This window comes from Wyeomyia smithii, chromosome 3 (genome assembly GCF_029784165.1).
Source record: "Wyeomyia smithii strain HCP4-BCI-WySm-NY-G18 chromosome 3, ASM2978416v1, whole genome shotgun sequence".
In the NCBI taxonomy this organism is placed as follows: domain Eukaryota; kingdom Metazoa; phylum Arthropoda; class Insecta; order Diptera; family Culicidae; genus Wyeomyia; species Wyeomyia smithii.
In genome coordinates this window covers 175,258,615-175,282,192 of record NC_073696.1, presented here as the reverse complement: position 1 = coordinate 175,282,192, position 23,578 = coordinate 175,258,615, and the positions used below count along the sequence as shown (strand labels likewise).

At 38.5% G+C, this 23,578-nt stretch overlaps 1 protein-coding gene across 3 annotated transcripts in view; it reads right to left on the bottom strand.

Annotated features, from left to right (window-relative positions):
* Positions 1-23,578, bottom strand: part of LOC129732686 (serine proteinase stubble) — a 285,885-nt gene that overhangs the window by 122,688 nt on the left and 139,619 nt on the right. For all 3 annotated transcript variants that reach the window (XM_055693785.1, XM_055693783.1, XM_055693784.1), the window contains one exon: positions 3,785-3,808. The gene's annotated coding sequence lies outside the window, so the exon portion shown is untranslated. The remainder of the gene's footprint in view (positions 1-3,784; positions 3,809-23,578) is intronic.

Here is a 23,578-nt window from a genome sequence, read left to right as displayed (position 1 = left end):
TGCTGTCGACGGAGAAGTGCTGCGCAGAGTAGATTACGTCAACGACCTTGGAGTTATTCTTGACAGAAAGCTGACTTTCGATAGACACCGTGCTGCAATTGTTTCGAAAGCAAGTCGGCAATTAGGATTCATCGCAAAAATTGGACGTGACTTCAAGGATCCCCATTGTCTGAAAGCTTTATACTGCTCACTTGTACGACCCCTACTAGAAAACGTAAGTGTGGTTTGGAATCCGCACCAGCTTTCATGGAACCTGCGCCTCGAGCGTATACAGAGACGTTTCATCCGATTGGCCCTGAAAGAACTACCTTGGCGTGATCGCCTGCTTGGACTTGACACTCTAGAGCACCGCCGCAAAATACAACAGGCTGTATGCATTGCCAAGATTCTGAACGCTGAATTGGATTCCCCGAAGTTGCTGTCGTTGATGAATTTCCGTGCATCTCAACGTATGCTGAGGCCCTCTTCGATGCTTTTGAACCAATTCCATTGCACGAACTATGGTTGTTATGAACCTGTTGCCTTTTGTGTGAGAACATTCACGAGTGTCGAGCATCTTTTTGAATTTGGTGTGCCTAGTCATATTTTTAAACGTAGATTAACTAACTCTAGTTACTTTTAATGATTATCCTTTTTTCATTAAGACTTTATGTCAGATGATGCACTTAGAAATAAACAAATAAACAAATAAACTTCGAGACCAACTGGATAATTGATGTAGAGAACTCGCAATCCTGAATATCTGGCCAAAACCAGGTTTCTTTCAAAACCACAGCGTCATGGTCGCAGCTCACAGACGTACACGAAGGTCGTGTGTTTTTGTGCGTAAGCCTCTATCATTCTGGTAGTACACAGTGAAAACTGAGCCTGAAGAAAGTCTCGTCTCTTTGCTATCCACCAGTACCCATTAAGTCAAGGAGTGAAGCCGAGGTCGTGCTTGCGGTTTAAACACAGAAAGTCCTATATGGTGCTGGTCGTCGGATGTACAGTGGAGCTCAAATCAGTACAGACGCAATGGTGCTTGCCTCCCCGGCCCATCAACAGGACGCAGACGACTGTGTTGTCGCTGGCTGCAGGGCTCAACTGCGCTGGGTAGGTTAGGATCTTCCACAGAACACCGTAGAATGTCGTCCAAACAGGCTTAATTATAAGTGAATTTGCGACGATACTCGCTTGTCTTGCCACTGAGGATTTTAAATGCCTCATCCCTCGGCCCTCGCACCCGCGCGACGGCCAGGTGGGCTGGTGAACGTTAGCTAGAATAACTCGGCTGCGGCGGGGAGGTTGTGGGCATCCATGATCGATGCATCCCCTGGTGAACGTTAGAGTGTCTGTTGAAGCGGCATGTTATTTTGTTCTTCCAGTGCTCATGGTAGCGGAGGTCAGTAAGTAGATCGTTTTTTTATTTCAGGTGGACCCACTAAACTTCTTCCAGTTTTCCGCCATAATACTCCTAGGAATGGCCGTTGAGTATTGCTTCGGGGAGAAAGTTAATCGTCTTGAAGTGATGAGTCGGTTGTCGGAATCGCGTAATACATCAGTAGTTGTTCAATTGCGAAAAAAAACTATACTTGCCGCAAATAGCAGTTTGAAAGTTCCGTCCTTGTAGCCCACATGCAGGACTGGGACGACTGATGAACACTGGCGGGAAATGGTCAACTGAGGAAGTGGGTTCAGGAACTTCCATTGTGCTGATATCGTTGCGCCTCGGTAATAAACTTTTTATATTTTGTTGTATTTATTGCCTTCAGCATAAAGAGATCATGTTTCTTCGAATTTGAGGGAGTCTACCCAAAAGAACTATTTTAGGAAATATCCTTTTGAATAGTTTTCTTTTATGTAACGGTACAAACATTATCAATTCCTCTAGTTTATATATCCATCAATGTTATGTTCATGTACTTCATGTTTTAAGGTTGATCAAAAGAGGTTATAATTGATCTTTAATTTAGTAAAAGATATTTTGGAGGTGCCTAGATTCGATATTTCAAATATCTAGTATATTTAATATCCTGCGTTTTCTATGGCGATTTTTCCTAACAGGAAAAATCTGTTCTATATAAAATGGTACATTACTCTGGAATATTTGACCAACTTGTTTTATTTCGTCTGTGAGATACCATGAAGAGATCAAGTCTCCCCAATATACATAATTTACATATAATATATACGCAAAAATACTTTAACATAGAGAACAAAATTCAAATATGAAAGCATACCTACACATATAAATACATACTCGCAAAAGTTGGACTGTGCGTAACCACATCAATATTGCGTCTTTTTAGAGCATATTTTGTACTGTTTCGGAGCCAGTACAACGAATGTGTGTTGTTCATAACGCATTTGGTGCTCTAGCGAATGTTCAATGTACTGGACGGCTCAAAATCAAAACACTTTTGAAGTATTAACCGGTGCTAGTATTGCCATGATGATTTGTACTGGTATTGGTAATATTTCTCAGAATGCTGCTAGCGTTAAAGCAGTGCTAGCAGTTATCAATACTGATGATCTTGGTACTGACTAGGTTAATGCAATTATGAACTGATCGATTCACTATCATGAATCCAGTCATTCAAAAACAATGCTCGCCATTGGCTGTTTCGGTTGCTGAAGGTGATTAGGGATGCACGAGCCTTTGATACGCACCGACTCACGAAATAAACAGCGGTTTTTTGAGCGCCCCAAAACTGATCGTTTGCCCGCAACCGAAGTCTACCGAAAAACTGCGATTTTGTGTGTATCATACATATTCTAATTTCGATCTCTGTCAATGTATTCATTGTGCAACTGTTGCGTTATCATTGATTTGTTTGCATCGTAATGGCATTTCTATTAACTTCGTAATTAACAACAAACCAAGCTCTCCCTCCAATTGTATCAATCCATGTATCGTAAAAAATATGTTTCTACCAATCAGTGGTTAATTTTTTTTTCACATGACTTCCTAATCATAAACCCAATTGTGATAAAACTCATTAGTTAAAAGTGAAACACAAATATTAATCTTTTCTCACATTGATATCCCATGTTATTCCAAATTCTTCTGCGTTTTTCCTAAAAAAAAAATCCATATCTTTGGTCCCACTCTAAAAGAAAGTGCAAACTGCATCAATTCATACATTTCACTTTCATAGAATGGAACCGGATTTAGATTCATAATTGACGATCACCGTCCGCCGACCAGAAATTAATAGGTCTTATCCAAGGTACAAAATATGCGAAAAGAAAGCTTCTTAATTAAAGCTATTGCTATAAGATGCCGAACCTAGGATACTTGTTAACTACTTGTAGCCGTTTAGTGCTCTTTTTTAATCATCTCTCAATATGAACATTTCCACTTTCCGAATTGACCGATTCCGTCTTGCACAGCTCACCTGGCAGCTTCGTTGAGCTGCCTTTATCACGTTGTTGTAGTACTCACAGTTAGCATTGTTGGTTTATGGTCTTTTTATCTTTCATCTTCCATTCAAGATGATGATGAACACCGTGTTATAGCGATGACATTCTCCGGTTGAAGCTACGTTGTAATCAGATGCTGTTTATAGCAGTCTATTGACAGACCACAGACAAAAACAGCAGCTGAAGTAGGAACTTACGAGATCAGAATTTTACACTGTTGAGACTTTGATCACTCTATGAATAGAAATTGTTAGTCAGCAATGGTCTTTGTTTTAGTAATGAAAATAAATATGCATATAATAATACGTCAATGGTGAGCGCAACGCAACGATGCACTAATCGTCACTCGTAACAACATAATTCTTTTAAGCACTTTACTAACCTGAACGGACGAAGGCACGTGAATCTGTAAATAAAAATAAAAATGAAAATACTTATCATAAAACGATTGAACAATCATTAAATTATTGTCAAAAAACAGGTGTTATTTGAGTTGATTACTTGCTGAACTAACTCATTTTCCACCGGAGCATCCAACTTAATTTTAATAATTAAACAAGAAATATGCTTCTAAAAAGACCGCCTTTCATTTCAAACAAAGTGTAGGTAATAATGTTAATAATATAACGGAAGTCGAAAAGTAATTTTTGAAGGGGGAAACTTCGCCGGAATGAGTTACCATACTATCGAAACAAGTTACATAATTTTTTCATTACATTCGTTATTAAAAGATCAATGTATCATAAATAACATCAGCTATAGATGTAAACATTCGCATGTCAAACAAGCTTCAATTTCAAATGGAAAATAGGTTGAATATACATTAAAGCAAAATCCAATCCTCATTGAAACACAAATGCTTACCCAAAACAAATTACCAGCACTTACTTCAATTAGTCATTAGACAATCGCAAACGGTTTCTGCCAATAAAAACCGCTTTTTAATGCTCCCATACTAATTCCCGCAGATCATTAGCTTTCGATGTAAATGATTGATGAATATTGCTTAATCGCTAATTAATCATTATTTAAAAACACATAACGCCGCCGTTACTTGATCCATTAACATGAATGCAATTACATTTCACACATTCGCACGATCCAAGGCTGTCTAATGAAGGAAGCCTTTTAAGGTTAGCGGAATGCTCGGAACATGTTTCAAAGGCGGCTGGATGTTGCAAGGGATAAAAATGTCCAACATTCTGTTGTTTTATCAAAAGAAAGTCATTAGCCATTGAAAAATAGTCCTACAGCCAATCCCGTTAAGCTCTTTACAGGTAAATTATACAATTACTCACTAACACGAGCCGTAAACCGTGCAAATGCCTTCCCGGCGACAGCGTTTGTCCTACCCTTTACTTTCACTAGCCGCCTCGTTCATTTCACTAGTATTCTTCCTGTGATACTTATCTCCACGGCACCAAAGATGAAAACGAAATCTGCTCCCGGCAGCATCAGTCTCCCGCGATCATCAACATGCGAGTGAGAAAGAGAGATATAGAGCTAGCAATTTTCCTTGCAGCTAACGGTACACCAACGTCGCTGTTCTATCGTCAAGCGCCATCCAGCTAAAGGCAAAAATCTTTGGAAACCGGTAGAATCACGCGTTATCCAAGACGTACACCATCATTTTTTTCTATCGAGCTAATTATCTAATCCAACTTGAATCGCATGAGTGTGTTATCTCAACCGGTGCCAGATACGATCCAACAGGAAAAGGTAGCTTTAACTCCCTCTCTGTTTACCGCCAACTCAACTAACAAGCTGCAACACATGCGTAGAAGGAAGAGAATCTAAACGAAATGCGAACATCTGTAGAATTGTACGCTAGCAATAAAATGATTTTAGCAAGTGGATGACTTTTATAACAGTCTGCCACCCAAACAGACGAAGTTTCACCTATTAGGAAATTATAACGAGCTGAGTTTGAAAACATGAGTAAATTCAAAATTTCTGATTCGCATCAATTTTATTTGAAAAAGATTTCGGACCAACCCGACAGCAGGTACTTATAGTGAAAGCTGTTTCATACTTGTTCTTGTATCAATTTTGATTGACCTTAACAAGTGTCACTTATTAGGTGTGTTCGTGATTCCCATGCTAAATGACTTATCGTCCAAATACGAGTGCTACCAATTTAAATGAAATTTTACACACATATTTGGTATAGTAAACTGAGTGTTTTCCACTCCATGAATTTTTTTCGACTCCAGATTAATTTTAATTAATTAAAAGAGTGTAATTGGCAAACACTTTGTTTAACCCTCTAGTGCCCAAGTTAATTTTCAGACGGACTTCGAAAAAAGTACTATGAAACTTTATAAACATTTTTGCCTTTCTCCTAGAAAGGTATAGCAATCACTTGCAAAACCGAAAGTATAAAAGTGCTCCAAAGGGCCGAATGGCATATATCACTCGACTCAGCTCGACGAACTGAGCATTCTCTGTATGTATGTATGTGTGTGTAGATTTTTATTCTCACTCACTTTTCTCAGAGATGGCTGGACCGATTTTCATGAAGTTAATTGCAAATGAAAGGCCTAGTTGTCCCATAAGACTCTAATAAATTTCATTGTAATCGGATTTTTAGTTTAGAGGTTATGGTTCAAAATGTAAAAATCATGAAACATCATTATCTCAAAAACTACACAACCGATTTAAACAAAATTGATTTCAAATGAACGGGCTACCTAGAATACCTTTAACTTTTGAATTTAATAATAATTGAACTTGTGGTTCAAAAGTTATAACAAGAAACGTGTTTTGAAGACTACTTGAACTCACTCACTTTTCTCAGTGATGGCTGACCCGATTTCTACAAAATTAGTGTCAACTAATAAGTCTAGCTGACTCGTAACACCCTATTGAATTTCACTGTAATCGGACTGTAACTTCGTCTGTAAAGTACCGAAATGTGAAAATCACGAAACTTCATTATCTCAGAAACTACACAACCGATTTGATCAATATTAATATCAGATGAGCGGGCCAGTTAAGGGTTAACTGATAAAATTATGGTTGAACACGTGGTTTCAAAGTTTGGCTGCTCTATACGTTCCCATTTCATTTGATTATAATTGAACTTAAGCCATCGTTATGTATTAAATTGTTAATTAAACAACGAAAGTCTATTATTTCAAAGATTACATGACTAATTTGAACATAACTAGTGTCATACGAACAAGTCATCTCTCAAACTTACAAATAACAAACTTCATAACAATTTGATATGTGGCTCAAAAGTTATGGAAAGAAAAGAAATTCAAAGGCTATTTAAAACTATACCTGCTTTGATTGATATATGTGATCTCAACATAATTTAAATGTGGTTTTGTACTAATTGAACGTTCCAAATTCATTGATTCTTTGCGATTTGTTTAAAGTCTGCAAATGCACGACGAATCGGCCACATAGGATATGATCAAAGTCAAAAGACAAATCGTTTGAAATGAAAGGTTTTATCGAAATGACAAAATCTTCGACTTTTGGCTTTTGGCGCCCTAATTCTGAATATATTCATATTGGGTGGTATTCGGTCATTTTCAGCAGATTTTCTGGCATCAATCTGACACTGGAAATACCAATATTGGGAGGTATTTAGTTATTTTGGTTGTTTTCCAGAAACTAAAAGTGGTCGTCTTTAAATTCAAAATGGTGTCAAGGGTCAATGTTTGTTTTCTATGCATCATCTCGATTACGGAAATATCCATGTTGAGTATTATATGGTCATTTTTGACTGTTTCCTATAAGTTGCCATTTAGCGATTCAAAATGGTGCCTGAGGTCAATTGTTAGCTCATTGCATCATTCTGGATCCAGAGATACTCATATTGGATGGTATTTGGTTATTTTAGGCTGTTTTCCACAAACCGGAAGTTGCCATCTTGGATTTCAAAATGGTATTTAAAATAATTTCTGACCTCTGAGCGTCATTCTGGTTGAAGAAACACCCATATTGGGTGTAATTCGATCATTTTCCGCTGTTTCCCAGGAACCGGAAGTCGCCAACCTAGAATCCAAAATGGGGTCTGTGGTCGATTTCAGCAGCTGTGTATCATTTGTTACCACTAGAAACATTTACCTGCCAAATATGGTTCCATTTAGTTGATTAGTTCGCGATATGTGCAGAAATTTGTGCAGACACATGTGCTTTCATAAGAGGGAGGGGCGTCGAACCATTATGGACATATTTATTACCCTTTAAAACATTCACATGCCAAATTCGGTTTCATTTGCTTGGTTTGTTCTTGAGTTGTGCAGAAATGTATGTTTCATTTGTATTGGACCCCTCCTTTCCAGAAAAGGGAGGGGTCTCAAACTATCATAGGAACCTTTATCGGGACCAAAAACCCCTACATACAAATTTTCACGTTGATTGGTTCGGTAGTTTTCGAGCCTATATGGATCAAACAGACTGACAGACCGGACTACATTTTTATATGTATAGATTACAACATCAATATTTTAGAACCAAAAGAGTGAATATACATTTATTGGATTGAAGCGTTCATGTAAATCTATTTTTACAAATAAAAGTTTGAATGAGAAAGGCTGGGTCTGACCGCTAGGTGGATTAATTTAGGTTTTTAAGTATTGATTGAAGCTTTTCAGAGGTTTCACTGAGGACCGTCTAGAGGCGGCACTGGGCACTAGAGGGTTAATGCATTGTAGCTCAAAAACCTTTATTTGTTTATGAACGAGGTGTCAATTTATGTAAAAAAATTGTTTCTTTAAACAAACAATTCTGAGTTGAAAGAAGAACTTTTTTGAAGCTTCAAGTTAAGCATCGTACACAATTTACGTAACGCTGAAAATCTAGATATCAGATGCACCATTGTAAACAATGCTAATTTGATGCAAATTGTAACCAATGCTAATTTTCATCCGCAGAAGTTAGTTTTTAATCCTATATTATGCCGGAGCCTGACTGATTCACGATTTTAGGCTCAGAATCGCGAGTTTGTTTGGTATATATGAGTACGGATATTTCAAATGAAACACAAATATGCGTATGAAAATGTTGACTGGGCAGAGGACGCTTCAAGCAAATAGAATTCGTTGCCGCACCAAGGTGACCGTCTATTATTTCAGTGGACGAATAATAAACAACGGAACAGGGAGAAAGTTAATGAAGTTCAGATGCTTCTTGGGAAGCCATCTATCATTCACACCGCTAATATTGGTAGATTGCGGTGGGCTGGACATGTCGTAAGGATGTCGGACGACAGCCCTATAAAGAAGGTTCTTGAAACCAACCCGTCAGAAACGTGACGGAGAGGTGCACAGAAAACAGGGTGGATCGATCAGGTGAAAGCCGGTCTACGGACCCTACGCAGACTGCAAAGCTGGCAAACTGCAGCCATGGACCGAGTAGAGTGGAGACGGCTCTTACGTGCAGCAAGGGCCACACCACGGCTTAAGACTGTTTGGTAGAGTAAGGTGAGTATATTTTCAGATCATTCCGGCTAGTGGCGCTTTTTCGTTAATCTACTCCGAAATGATAATGCTTACATCAATGTGATGATGTGAAAAACACGAATTTATCCATGTATCAGCGTGAGTGAACTTTTTTTAATATTTGCTATTCACTAGAATCCAGCGCCAATTATATTTCATCCAAGCTTAATTAATAATATGACTGGAATGTTATTTTTTTAGATTAGAGCAATCGAAAGTAATGTAAAAAATATTTTAATTTTTTTTTATATTTTTCCCTTAGTCGCTTATCCCAATCCCGGCAGAGAGAAATCAGTTTTTACCTCGAAAAATGAATTACTCATCAACTATATGCACAATTGACATAAACTGAATTGCATATTAAAGATCAATCTGTTTTCAACCATACTGAATAGTTTCATCGTGCAAAATTTAAAGTATAATTGTTAAACCTAAATTAAAGTTTGAATGTCAGGTGATGGGTTGATTAATAAAAATGATTAAGTTCTCTGCGACATTTAATTTTAGCTTTAATAATTATTGCATATTAAAGCAGCAAGGGCTTTCAAAACACTCTGTAAAATTAACATTGATCGTTAATAATAGATTGAAATTTTTTCGTACCAAATGATCCGATCTATCCTTTTTTCCTTTTTCTTTCTAGTTTTAATTTTTCCGAAACCCAACCAAGGGCACAGAATAGAGCAATACTTCAATCCGTTAATGTCATCCTATATAAGCAAAGCTAAACGTATTAAATATCCGCTTTAATCTAATTTGTCAACCTCCATCTACACTTTACTTAACCTCATTTTGCTAACACGACCGGCCCGCACTTGTTTCCACATCTGTGGACACTCGCAAAAAAAAAAAAGTACCCTCAACCTCAACCTAAGATGTAATTCTAATGCATATACAGGCATCTTGCCTTATTGAGACCGCATTCTGCAGTGAACAAATGCACAATATATAACATAGTTGCAGAACATCACAGGACCATTCTCTCGTTCAAAAAGAGTTGATGAATTCCAATATACAAACTAAGCCTCAACCGCACATCGTTTCCATCAGCCAGTGCGAAGTTGATCGAATCTCCGCTAATTACTGCAGACTTCGTCCAGGATGACATTAACAGAGCAGCGCAACAGCAACAATGATCCCCGTCAGAAATGAAGTAGGCTTAGTCAGTTGGACTAGACTGGAAATGGAGTTCGAAATGGAATTCTTAGCGCATCGCGACCGACAACGGTGTCGTACCGCATTGAGTGCGCAACAAATCGTTAAGTCCTTCTCAATCTGCATTACCCATCTAACTAACAGTAATTGCTTCTCGGTACTGATTCTAAACATTCAAAGGTATGCTACATTTTCACTCAAACTTAGACAATCTCTTAGAAAAGTGTCTACAGATCAGCCAAATTAATTTCGGAGTAAATTGATAATGTATGATTGAACGTTTTTGATATAATAGTAAAAACTTTGTTGTAAACATATTACAAACTAGTTTCATTTAACTTTGGACAAATGGTATAAAACTTTTTTTAAATTTTTAGAAATAATAAAATTCAAATCAATATTTTTTTCAAACGAACGTAAACATTTCGAGGAAAAACTGGCTGTAAATTTTAAACACAATTATCGAGCACAATACAGCAAAAAGTAAATAACAGATGACGAAACAACTACATGAACTTAATGTGGAGAAATACGGCAATTCCTATTTATTTTACTTCGAGTTTCATTGAAAATGCAAATTGTTTTAACCTTGCACAAAGTTTAATTGCGTCTTCGGTAAACTTGAATTGCACGAGCATTTCGAGTGAATTGGCATAGATGAAAGAAACTAGATGTTGCAACATAGGCACTGTAAGATTTCACCTTAGCGATAAGCTACTTTTCTTCTTATGCCATGGCTGTTGCAGCAGCGATTTGCTACATGCATAGCAACAGTGCGTGAAATTACCCCGCAGAGGACTTGACGTAAGAAAGCTTAACCAATAACTGTAAGATTAGGTTCCTTTTTATTGCGTAATGTGGCGTTACCTACAAATTGAAAATGATGCGAATTAGTTTAAATTTGTTTTTCTTTGGAAAAGGAAATTGCAATTTAAAACTCTAACTAGGGTACCAACATATCATACCAAAATGCTATTTTATCTTTTGCGCTGATTTATTCAAGGTCAAACATATCGCTTGCTGCAGATTGCATACTGACTGACTAGTGTTTTCCAGATTTTCTTTCACAATTCGCAATGGGAAAATGCGGGCAAAACAAGAACAACAAAAGCTATAGGGTTTGCACCAGAATGAATTCTAAATGTAAAGAACTACTTTTTGTTCATACTCACAGCTGTACACATCTTTGTACATCCTTTCACATCGTTAAGATAGCACGAAGAAGTGTTTGGGAACATTCTTTCCAGACACTGAACAGGAATGGAAGAACTAGTAAGGTATTGCGAAAAGGTATTCAAATTCACGCAGAACTGGTGGCACAGATTCATACGGCCGTCGACGTGAAATGTAAAGTGTATACATACATGTATTGCTGCATGTAGTAATAATTTGACCAGTACGTATCACCGGTCAACCCGATTTATTCTGCTGTGTTCGTTTTCTTCCACTTCTTCTGTGTACTTGCAATAATATTCCTACCATCAATCACTAACAGTATCTTAATATTTATGATTATTTTTACCACTATTACAAGTAAGATTGTTTACAAGCAATTTACTGTGTATATTTAGATGAACTACAAACAAACCAATATCACGTACTTAGGCCAGAAGCATTCTGCGGTTTCGGACAGTTTATTCAGTTGAGAGAACTTCTATATACTGCTTTCCGGTACATTTTGCACGTTGTGGGTTACGTTGTTCGAGAAAATTTGCAGTCTCAGGAGCTGACTCAAGCTCTAATGACATTGGAAACCACAGAATCTGTGTATAAAGTACAACATATTAAAATTTATTGGGAATTCAATTTAAGCACTGCAAAACGAGGTCACGAAGGAACAAAAAACAATCAATTGCACGGACTGGGCTGATGGTAAAAAAGCAACACAATGCCAGCATTTTGGGCTGCAACATTTCTGCCGTCTCTTTCCTCTGAACCTCACATCTGGTCTGCTTCCATGTTGGCAGTTGAACCGAATTTATTCGTGCGTTTTTATGGCCATTTCGAAATTTATAATAGCACAGACTTTAAAAAAGAACGACGAGGTTATTCGAAGACATTTGAGTTCAAGAATTTATGTAGTATAAAAAAAATTCCGATTGGAAAAATGTCCAAAAATTCTGTGATTTCGAAACATCTGTCCCTGATTATTAATTGGTTATGTTATATGCATATAACGGAAGCATCATGAAAAACGATTCTTTTTCTGACGTGTACCCGAACAGTACTCCTGTACTAAGGAAATTTACGATGCAAGTTGTTAAGCCTCACAGGTGCTCTCCGTTATACGATGCTAGTCGTTTGTTCGAATCCCAGCTCAGGGAAGACTGTCATAGTCAGTAGGATCACAATGCTAATTCCGCTTTTGTCCCATATGCTAAAAGTTGACTACAAAGTCCGTGTCTATAAAACAGAAAGGTCAAACTCAGAAAATGGAATAGTAGTTTTGCTTGTTTTGCTTCGCTAAATGGTAAAACTAACCAAAATTGTAACAAAACTGCTCCTGATCCATATTTATAATAGTTTTAACTAGCGTTGCAGGGGCTAGGGGGGGCTAGGAAAATGTTTTTTGTGGAAAGTACCGAGTTTTCAGTTTACAGAATAATAGTTTTAACTTGAGCTTGTCTAAGGTAATTCACTCTAAGTGAAGAATAATTGGGGTTTTAATTTTGCTCATCTTATCATCATGTTTCGTTGAATATTAGGCCGTCTGTCCAGCCGAATAAGCGACCGAACAAACGGCATTACCCATGAATTAGGATTACATAAATACAAATAAAATTGAACACATATAAGAATGATATTTGTTTCTTGAAATACAAAGCATCAACCAGTAGTCTTCCAGGAAGGTGGATTAAAAATGTTGAGCGGATAGTGTAGAGAATAATATTAGTATGTACTTCAAGTTACATGCCCCAACCAAATAAATGTGTAAATATTGTATGACGAATTGTCAGAAAATGTGAGAATGCAGTTCGTCCCTATACCTAATTAAAGGGCTCTTCCCACTGGTTCCGTTCCGGGACCGGGCCGGGACCGGGCCGTGGCTGTTCCGCGTGTCGTCCGGGCTCGTTTGAGATTGATTGCGTGCGTTCTTATGAACGCATTCACACCGACGCGCCGTGCCCAGACCGGGGCAGCGTTGAGTTGCCGTCGTGCTGCCGCAGTGCGAGAGAAAAACTATCGTTGCCGACGATACTTTGTGTTGGCCGAAGAGTGCACGGAAGGCACTCGGGTGGATGCGTGTATGTTGTAGTGACATATTTCGCGCGGAGTGAGCAGCGGTATGAAAAAAAGAGAAAGACGTTCTTTCACATATACACACCAACATTTCTCAGCCAGAGCGCAGCGCGGGCACGGTTCAAGCACGGGGCAGTGTGAGTGCATGAAAAGTCCCGGACGAGCCCGGTCCCGGCCCGGTCCCTGAACGGAAGCAGTGGGAATAGCCCTTAATACCGGTTGACGTTACACCCAACACAACTAAAGTCAATCCCTTTGAGCTGGCTGGCCATCCAGACAGGATTTATATGCGACAAGACCAAAGATATGCATTGCGATCAACGAACCGGTGATGATCTTCACTTACATCAAGTATGGTAGAACGCACCACGTGCAGGTATTATTTAATCGCCATTATCACAAAGAAAAACTAGTTTCTCTTAGGTTGCGTACCACAACGAGTGAAAACGCTTAACAACTATGATTGGATGGGAATGATTTAATTATTGCTGATCGCATGGAACAAGGCGCTCCGCAGAGTGACATGGGTAAGCGGTTTTAAATAGATATAGTTAATAATGGAATTCAATTACAGTTCTCTCGATAGCATCAGTCATTCTAAAAGCCAAGTTTTTATGTGGATCTTTCTGTCTCATTGACTCATAGATATATATTTTTATACATTGAAAATAATTCTACGTCAAAATACATACGCCCTTTGTGAGGATTAATTTTAAATCTAAAAAAATCCTCACCTGTAAAAAACATTTACTTTGCTAAACCAAACACGTGTGCAAAGTTTCATACGAATCTAAAATAGTCGATTAAAATTCAGTGTATTTTCATATCATTTGACATAGATTATGAACAGCAAGCATATTTTGCTGAAAATTAACGATAGACCCAAATATGTGTTTCAGCTCTAATTTTTATTGTATAAAGCGGGTCATTTTTATCATGCAACAACTAACACAGTATCATAAACAAGTGATCTATAAAAAACTAACTTTTCGTAGTTTTTAAAAGGTATTGTTGGACAGATTATATTTTAAAATAATGATATAATATTACAAATAAAATAAAAGCCAGTTTCACTCTTGTTGCACCAAAAGAAAAGTACGAAATGTCGATGCCCAACCGGCTAGCGGGACATTCGTCAATTAATCTTTCTATTCTGTTCGTAGTTACCATCTACGGCCGGAACTGACCCAAGCGGTTGCAGTTGCGATTTTTGGCGGCTACTTTCGTCGTAATTTTCAATTTCGATCGCTTTTTCGACACGTGAGAAGGCGTGTTTTTATTTTTTCATTTTTTCTCGGATGATTCGCAGTGCTGTTTCTATGGCCGTGGCCGCGAGACCGTTACAATAATTTTTCCCGAAAAAAAAACAACAACAAAGCCTTAAATGATATGTGCGTGCTTCCGTGAGTGTCTTAAGGGCTAAATATGCCGTGAGAAACTCCCTCAGACGTTGGGTAATTTAGCTATGGATCAATTATGTATATGATTGTTTGGTTGCTCAGTTAGAGTCTCAGTTTCCAAAAGTTATGGTGCGTGTACCTACATTTTTTAACAGTTGAACTATTTATTCAAATTTGTCTGGAAATGTAGGTCAAGGCAGAAATGCGGCTTCCAATGTGAGCTTGACTTTGAATGCAGTTACCTAATTCAATTCAGCAAATTATTAAATATAGAAATTAAATAACAAATTTATGTTTTTCGCTACTTCACTTATTTGTTTGTTTAGTGTCAACTCTCCAAAAATGATTGTTTTATCTAGTAGTGCTCACTGTTTCAGATGAAAAATAGTTCATAAACATTTTATTCTTTGGTATTATAGTAAATTAGGTTTTTGTACTGCATAGTTTTGCTAATTGTGTGTAGGTTAGGGTGGAGCAAGGTGATCGGTTTTACAGATGCAAGTAACTTGTTTGCTTCGAATTTATACACTGAGCTGGATCAAGCAAACATATGTAGGTTAATATTCTGGGCGTAGGCTACAATATTGCAGAGGTTACTTCTGATGGTAATCTGACTTACGCCGGTATTCTAGTAATGTTCGCAGAACAAACGATTTCCTGCATTCAATTCGATATACCGTGGAATGGGGTGAAATTGATCACCTGAAAATTCGTGATGAAAAATACTATTCAAAAGATACTGATCTTACAACACTAGGCAATGTTTACGTGTCCTAAAATGCAACTTTTGAAAGATTCACATACCTGTCAAAGTTAACCCTTTCGTGCCCGGTGCCAATTTACCTATCTTGGACAATCTCTTCTAACTCAGTCGAAACTCAATCAAATTTAATCAAACAAGTTTCCAAATAACAAAAAAAAGTATTGAATTTACTTAAAGTAAACTTAATTAAGGATTAATTAATGTTAATGTTAAATTTGGAGAAGTGAGTGAAGTTTGATATAAGCTCAAAAAATATAATTTTTAACAATGGTCCTTCCATACCATCAAAGTAATACTTAGTGTTCGCAGGGAACCACAAAGATTTTGATTTTAGAGCTAGTTCTTAGGCTTTTTCAACAAACCGAATTGAAATCGATCTTACGATGATAAAATAAGAGCAAATTAAGCAAACTGCAGCTCATAAACTAAAATGAATATGTTTTAACCCGAAATATCGCTAGTTTCGTTTCCAAACTAGCTGTGAAAAAAGCATTTTTCCAATGGAATGTATGGATTTCAAGGGTGATCAATTTCTTCCCGATTTATCTCATAGTACCTTAGGCGTCGTACAAAAATTACGTAACGCACGAAGGGGGGGAGGAGGGTTGAGTCTGCGTTACTTATTGTTACGTAGGGGGGAGAGACAGTTACGTAACTGTGATGTTTGCTCGAAATTGAAAATTTCGGAGGGGAGTCAGACTGAACGTTACGTAATTTTAGGGGAGGGAGTCATGTCGAACGTTACCTATCGTTACATAGAGGCGGAGGGAGACTGAAATACGTGTACGACGCCTTATGGAATTCTCGAATTATTTCATGGAGTATACGATAGAAATTTCATCAATAGCCATAGAGGTTTCTAGAGCACATACCAGTACTTGTTTCAATATATACTATTTCGGGAAAAATTAACATGAAGCTAGTTAATTGGAAAATATCATAAAAGTTGATCAATTTCACCCCGTTCCATGGTACTCAACTTTGAACAGCTGTAGCTTTTTTTAAGGACATCCTAGATCTTTAGTGTCTTCGGAAAAGTTGTTGGGCATCAAAAAAACCTACATTAGAATCATGAAATATATGGTTTAGGTTATTTTGTGCTCTCCAAAATGGAAAATGCAAAAAGTAGGTTTTCCCATATGTAACTTCATACAAATATGAAATGCAATGCACCAAACGGAGACAAAAAAAACGATATACTTCCGATGAATTTGGAATTGTTTGGGGCCCCAAATGAAAAAAAACTTGGTTCAGGCTTTCTGCTATCAAGTTTCATTTTTTCCATGTAACAAAACTCCACTCTATGTGATAAAAAAAAGGCTGGAGAGGGTGCATTTGGCCAGTTAGCTCATTTTGTCGAGAGAAATTCACTGTTCATATCCAGGGCTTTAAACGGTGAGTTGACAACCTGAGTGCAGCGTCAAACTTAGCTCTGGTCTGTCAGCTAAAACACGGACACAACTGGCTGGCGCTGCTTAAGCAATGTTGTCATCTGAAAATATCTAAGTGAGAAGGTGCGACGCGATCATTGGCGCGTAAATCATCTTTCTGCGGTAGAGGAAATGCTTTGCCGACCCAAGCATCAGTTCATTAAGACAATGCAGCGCAAAACAGCGTCTGATCTCAATGTCAGGGGCAGATAATCAACGTCCTGGTGTTATTGTAGGACTCAGAACAGAGCTGACACGAGTGAACATCGAGAGGCTATTGAAATACCAATAGTGGAACTGAGTCAACTGGTTTAACGGTTACTGACTAATGAATAATTTGATCTCTCTAATATCGAATGTTTGCTGTGATTGAATTCGATATGTTATTTGCTTACTTCGTTATTATGCCATTGAAATTTGCATAAAACACTCCTCCTCAACGAAATCAGCGATTGCCTTCCAGATCTCTTTGAACACCGGTCGCATATCGATGCTTCTCCAGCTTCAACCGCTTTCAAGGTTTGGTCATCAGATCGGCTTCCATCTCGGTGCTTGGTAAATATTGCAGGTCGATAATCCGTTGTTGGCGAAGATCTCTAGGGAACTCATGTTCTGTATCGATGTGCTTGGACCTCCTTTCCAGACGATCAAATTACACCATTCTGATACACGATTGATTGATTAATTGAGAAGTTTTCGCATCCATAGCAGCTCCTGGCATTTTTGTGCCAGCGCCTCGAGCTCGGGTTCTGTTGAAGAGAGAGCAACGCAGGTTTGCTTGTGGGTGCCCCAACTTACCAGACCGCCACCAAACTTGATTGGATAACCGGAGTTGGATTTTCGGTCTCCTTCATCTCCAGCTCAATCTGCATCCACAAAGCACTCCAAAGCTTGGTCTCTGGAACCTAGATGCAGTGAAAACTCCTTGGTTGCCTTGAGGTATCTCAGCACTCGTTTCGCCTCTGTCCAGTCCCGATTAGTTGGTTTAGATACCTTTCTCCCCAGCAGTGATGTGCTAAGGCAGATATTTGGCTGGGTGTTGACCCCGACGTACAACAAACTACCCACCAAGCTTCGGTACGATTCGTTGGTAGGCAGTTCTTCCTACCTTTTTTAAAAAACTGTGGCCCCACTAACAAGCTGGGGACCGGCTTCATAGTACTGGCTAGGATGCGCCAACGCGTGATCGGGTGGTAGCCAATCAGTGAAAAGATGAGTAAGTTGAGAATTAAGAGCCGGTCCTACAACTATAGCATCATCAACGTACACTGCCCACACCAAGAAGACCCGAAAAGAAGCGTTCTATGAGCAGCTGGAGCAGGTGTATGATAGTTGTTTACAACGGGACGTTAAGATCGTCATCGGAGATATGAATGCTCAGGTAGGCCGGGGACAATTATGTACAGACCAGTGATCGGGTCGAACAACCCGCACGCTGCATCAAATGATAACGGTCAACGATATGTGAATTTGGCAGCTATACCGCAATAGTCAGAAGAAGTTTCTTTCCCCGAAAACATACACAAAGCCACCAGGAGATCACCCAATTTACAAATGTAGAACCAAATTGACCATCGATGGAATCGATGGACGGTGCACAACATGCGTCGAAGTCGCCCGCCACGACCAACCATCGAGCAACTACGCCGAAGTTGCACAAAGGTACGCGCAGCAGCTATAGGTAGCACTACTAACTACTAGAATGCTGGAACACCGACCAAGGGCGAACGTGGAGCGCTATCGACGCGCACGGAACAGGAAAAACTCGGTTTTTCGAAAGAAGAAGCGTCAGCAGGAAGATCGAGATCGAGAAGCAAAGAAGGTGCTGTACCGTGCAAATGACACACGAAAGTTTTACGAAAAGTTGAACAGTTCCAGCATAGGCTACGTACCGCAAGCAGAAATGTGCCAGGATCCGAAACACAACCTTCTCACAAGTAAGTGTAAGGTGATTGCAAAGTGGAAACAGTATTTCCACGAGCAGTTTAATGGCGATATAACAGGAAACGACGACGGAGTAGCAGTAGATCTTGGTGTACGCGCGGATTGCAACAAAATTCCAGCTCATGACCTCCAGAAAGTTGAAGAGAAGATCGGTCGGCTGAAAAACAACAAAGCAGCTGGAACTCATCATGATTTCTGTGTATGTGATATATATGTTGATTTCAATATTGGTGCAACCTGGGTAAATGGATGCTAAATGGACTCAATAATCGCTTTTTCGATGTGAACCTCATCTAATTCTCTAATTCCCTACAATTTCGTAGAACTTACGGGAGTGTCGCTGAGTCGGTAGTCTCCTATTAAGTAGGTACCGCATCATCAATATCCTTTCTCATATCCCTAAGCTACGGTAAAGATGGACGTGGCCAGCACTGATGACTATCAGGCCTACTTCAGCTTAGATTGGTTTAAATCTTACTCCCCAACATTGAGTTCAAGTGACAGTCATCACGTCAGTCGTCAGTCTTCACGAACTAATTACATTTTTTGTCTTATAACTTACGTTTTAAGTTTAGTGAATTAGGCAATGTATGCAATTTCATAATAAAGCAAACAATGAACAAAGACAGAATGTGTGAGTTAGACTTGAATAAATTTTTCTGGGTCTAATTCACACCTTCTGTCCTTGTTCATTTTTCGCATCATCGTGAAATTACATACATTGCCTTCTTTACTAAATTTAGTCATCAGTCTGCAATCTACAAAGTATACCGTGCTTACGCTATGCTACGCTACGCTATATTTCGATTTTATTATTTGTCAATGTATTCATTGAAAAAAGTTGCGTTATGCATTTCACACATTCGTTGTGCGAAATTGAAGCAAAAATTATGCGAAATGAACAGACGTCTAGATTTATTAAAAATTGAGCTTCTGCCAATTTCATTTTTTTTTTCTGATTAAGGCTCGTGAAAATTTGATTTTTTTTTTTGTGTTTAAGATAATCAAAGTTACCCAAAGAAGGAGCAAAAAATAAATAATATAAGGAGAGAACAACGTAAAAAAATTGAGTATTTTCTTGTTTTCTTCAGCGATACCGCTTACCGTGCAACGCACGTGCTATTTGAATAAGCCGTAGCGTAGTTTACTCTATGGTCAATTCTAGAACAACATTAGAATTGTTGTTTGTCGCATGGCATAAACAATAGGAAAATTAACTCTCTCTTGCCTATCCTAAAAACTTATATATTTAAACTGATATGATTTTTTTCAACTTGTTGTATCTAAAATCAATTTTTTTCTGTATAGTATCTATTTATTCAAGAGAAGCAAAAACATGTAAAAAATACGGAAATATTAGAACAATTTTTATTCGTCTGTGTTCACAAACGTTTGAAGATAATTTGATTGCATTGCAGCCGAAAAAGTCCTCTAAAGAACTAGTCCATTAATTTGTAAAACAACTCCACATACAAAGAGTACTTATTCCTGCCAATAATTGTCCTTTCAAATCTTAGCGCACAATCTGAAAACCCACGCATAAAAAGTCATCACGATTAAACCCCCAAGAGCTATCTGTCGACACAAAACGTAAATGCTCACGTAGCAACAATTTTAGCTCATGTACAGATATATCGATTGTCTGCTTAATGGAAACAAATCAGCTCGGCATGTATATTTATTATTCAGTAGCTGGACCGGTGGAGATGGTCAAACAACTTCTGATGCTACCCAGACCAATAACCAGTCTCATGAACAACAGATAACTCAATTATCCCCTTCGGCCAACAGATCAACGTACTTTTCTTAAAATTGATCACATTATTATTGCAGCACTGCTTGAATACTGTGTAGAAGCCCAGTGAAATTCTGTCTGCACTGTGGTCCATTCATAATCTCAGACAGTGTAGGTGGAGTCAGATCGAGGCACTACATGAAGATCAGGCTGTAAACTGTTCATATTACTTATCGATAATTTATTACGCCCATGATAATCATGGGTTGTTCTACTAGAACACAACCGAAGAAGACACGTTTCGGTTAGATCAAATTAAAGGAGGTAACTACCGACCACAGTCACTATCATCAGTGTGTCATTCAGTGTATAGCCCGGGTATAACCTGTGGTCAAGTTGAATAGATTTAAATTGTATTGATAATCTGTTGGTGCGAAATGCTACCTTTCTTGAACCGTGGGCAGTTCTAATGATATTTATTTCCTCAGATTAGAAAATCTGCTGAAGAAGCCATGCTACAAGTGTTTTATTGATCGGCCGTGCAGTCAGGTAAGCATCGATGCTACTGTCGCAAGTCATAACTTTGAGCTTGAATTGAATTTTTCAGGCCAACTCATGCCATTCAGGATTGCATAACCCCAAACAACGGTAGTCTGCTGTAAGGAAAGCACGTCAGACAAAAGTTGCACCACCAAGAATGCAACTTGTGCAGCTATGTGGGCTGAAATGTGTCCGTAGGACCCATAGGTTCTACAATTTTATGAGCACGGCTGCTCAAGCATCAATTAAGTGAAACAAATCGAAGACATTGGCAACGATTACCTATGAAACGGAAGGTAAATTGATGACACCTGGCCGAGCCACCGCTGGCCACTTTGTCGCCATCGCATGCAGGAATGTGTCCGTTCACGCAGTGTAATTTATTAGTGCAAATTGTAGTTTAGAAGGATTCTCAGTACCTCATAAAGACAGCCTCACCGCTTAGTTCACAGTTCTCATGAGTTCTAGCAGCTACTGTAGTAAAAAAAAACGATTGGTAAAAAGTTTACAGAAATAGTGAGCTTGGAATGTGTGAGAAAGTTCGCAAACCGAATCGATTAAGACGATGATATCTGAGACAGTTTTCCAGTAAAAACTACACGATAGCCTGTAAGTTTCACCTCAACTAGCTGTCAGAGTCCAAACAAGTTAATTTAATTACCATCGGGAGATGATAAAAGGAGAGAAAGAAATAAAAAAAGTCATTGAAAAAAAAACAAGAAGATATCATGGCATGGAATCACGATGTTTATGAGAATTTCTAAATTATCGATGCACCTTGTTCACGTCTGGATTGTGGCAACACTCAGCCGGCTGGGGACCATCTATCGACTCAAGAACCGTCGAGATTGTCGAGTACTGAAGAGCAGTCTCAAGGATTATTGTTCGATTGTGTACTAGATAACAGTCGAACAGGTCTGAGTAGACACACGAGAGCAGCAATCCACTTCTGTAACTAGACATCAAGTGCCGATAAGAGTTTCAGGCAAACAAAACAGATTATACCTGGTTTGACTATGGCCGACCATATAAATTAAATTATTCAGCACGGTTCGCAGCTTCGACAGACGGATGGCATCATTGATCATGACAGTGAGCCTGTAATCAAGAATTTTCTTTTGATAGGAGGAGTTTTTGCTGTATTGTTTTACTTGTTATTGCATCATATTTTTGATATCGTTTTATTGAAAGAGTAACGTAGAAATGAGTGATATTTGGCAGTACAGTATAAAAATTTGAGCATATCTAGCACCATAAAACTAAAGTTCTTCAATAAATAAGATGATACTTCGAACATGAAAGGAAACAGAGAATGAAGAACTAGCTATTAAACTTTGGTGCGTGTCTATTTCAAGTCCAAATCTATGAATACAAAGAGGCGAACGCTTATTTTGTTAATTATTTAGGTGGCTTTCAGCCACAGGTTGGTTCGCCACCGTAACATGGTTTAAATTCAATCGTTGATTTTTCAAAGACGCTATTTTGAAATTTAGCCCAAAATTTTCAAATACTATGCAATACGGGCCATTCTCGAATCAGAATGATGCTCAAAAACCGGGAATCAACTTCAGATGCCACTTTAAATTCCAAGATGGTGACTTTCTGTATCGGGAAATCAACATAAAATTGCAAATATCACCCAATGTGGAAATTTCCCGTGGTTCCCGTGGTTCTGTGGTTAGCAATGTCGGTCGGCTGGCTCTCCCACACGGTTGTGATGTCGGGTTCGATGCCTGATCAGGTCGAGGATCCATTTACGAGCTGGAAATTTTCTCGACTTAGCTGGGCCACGGTGTATCGGTGTATCGGTTATCCTACAACATGCAAAATGTGTCAAAAACAATATCGATAACGAATTCTTTCAACTAATCTTAGTTGATCGAGACCGCTATTAGCCCTCCAGGCTAGCGTGCGATATTGTTGTTATTGTTGTGGATATTACCAGGAACGGGATGACACCGAGAGGCCGAGAATCAACTTCATATTCTTTTAAGAAAGATATGATGCGACTCTGTTAATTAGGGTGCCAATGGGATGTCTGGGAAAAATTTGACTTTCGAATTTCGTTTAGCGGTGGGAGTAAAAAGTTTCGTCTTGTCGCAAAAAGTTCCAATGCAAAATTTCAGCTCAATCGATCTTCGAGAAATCGTGCCGATGAAAGAATGTACTGGTAGTTCAAATTTCCGATATTGGAAATAACTTAGAACCAAATGCCTCAGAACGTCGAGAACTGGTTATCATGAAATAAATGTTTTTAAAGACTTTCTGGTACTTAGAAACATTTGAACTAAGGAGCCACTGGAATGAAAAATATCTTCATATTTCGTTTCCCAGTAGGTCCTAAAGGTTCGTCTTTTCGAATAAAGTCCCCTTGCAAAACTCAAGCCAGTCGGACTTTGGAATGTCAAGGTTTCACTTTTTTGGCCAATGAAAAAATTCACAAGCTTATGAAATTGTCGAAACCGATTTTTTTTAAACCGAATGTCCTAAAATGCATTAAACTTCTAAAACTA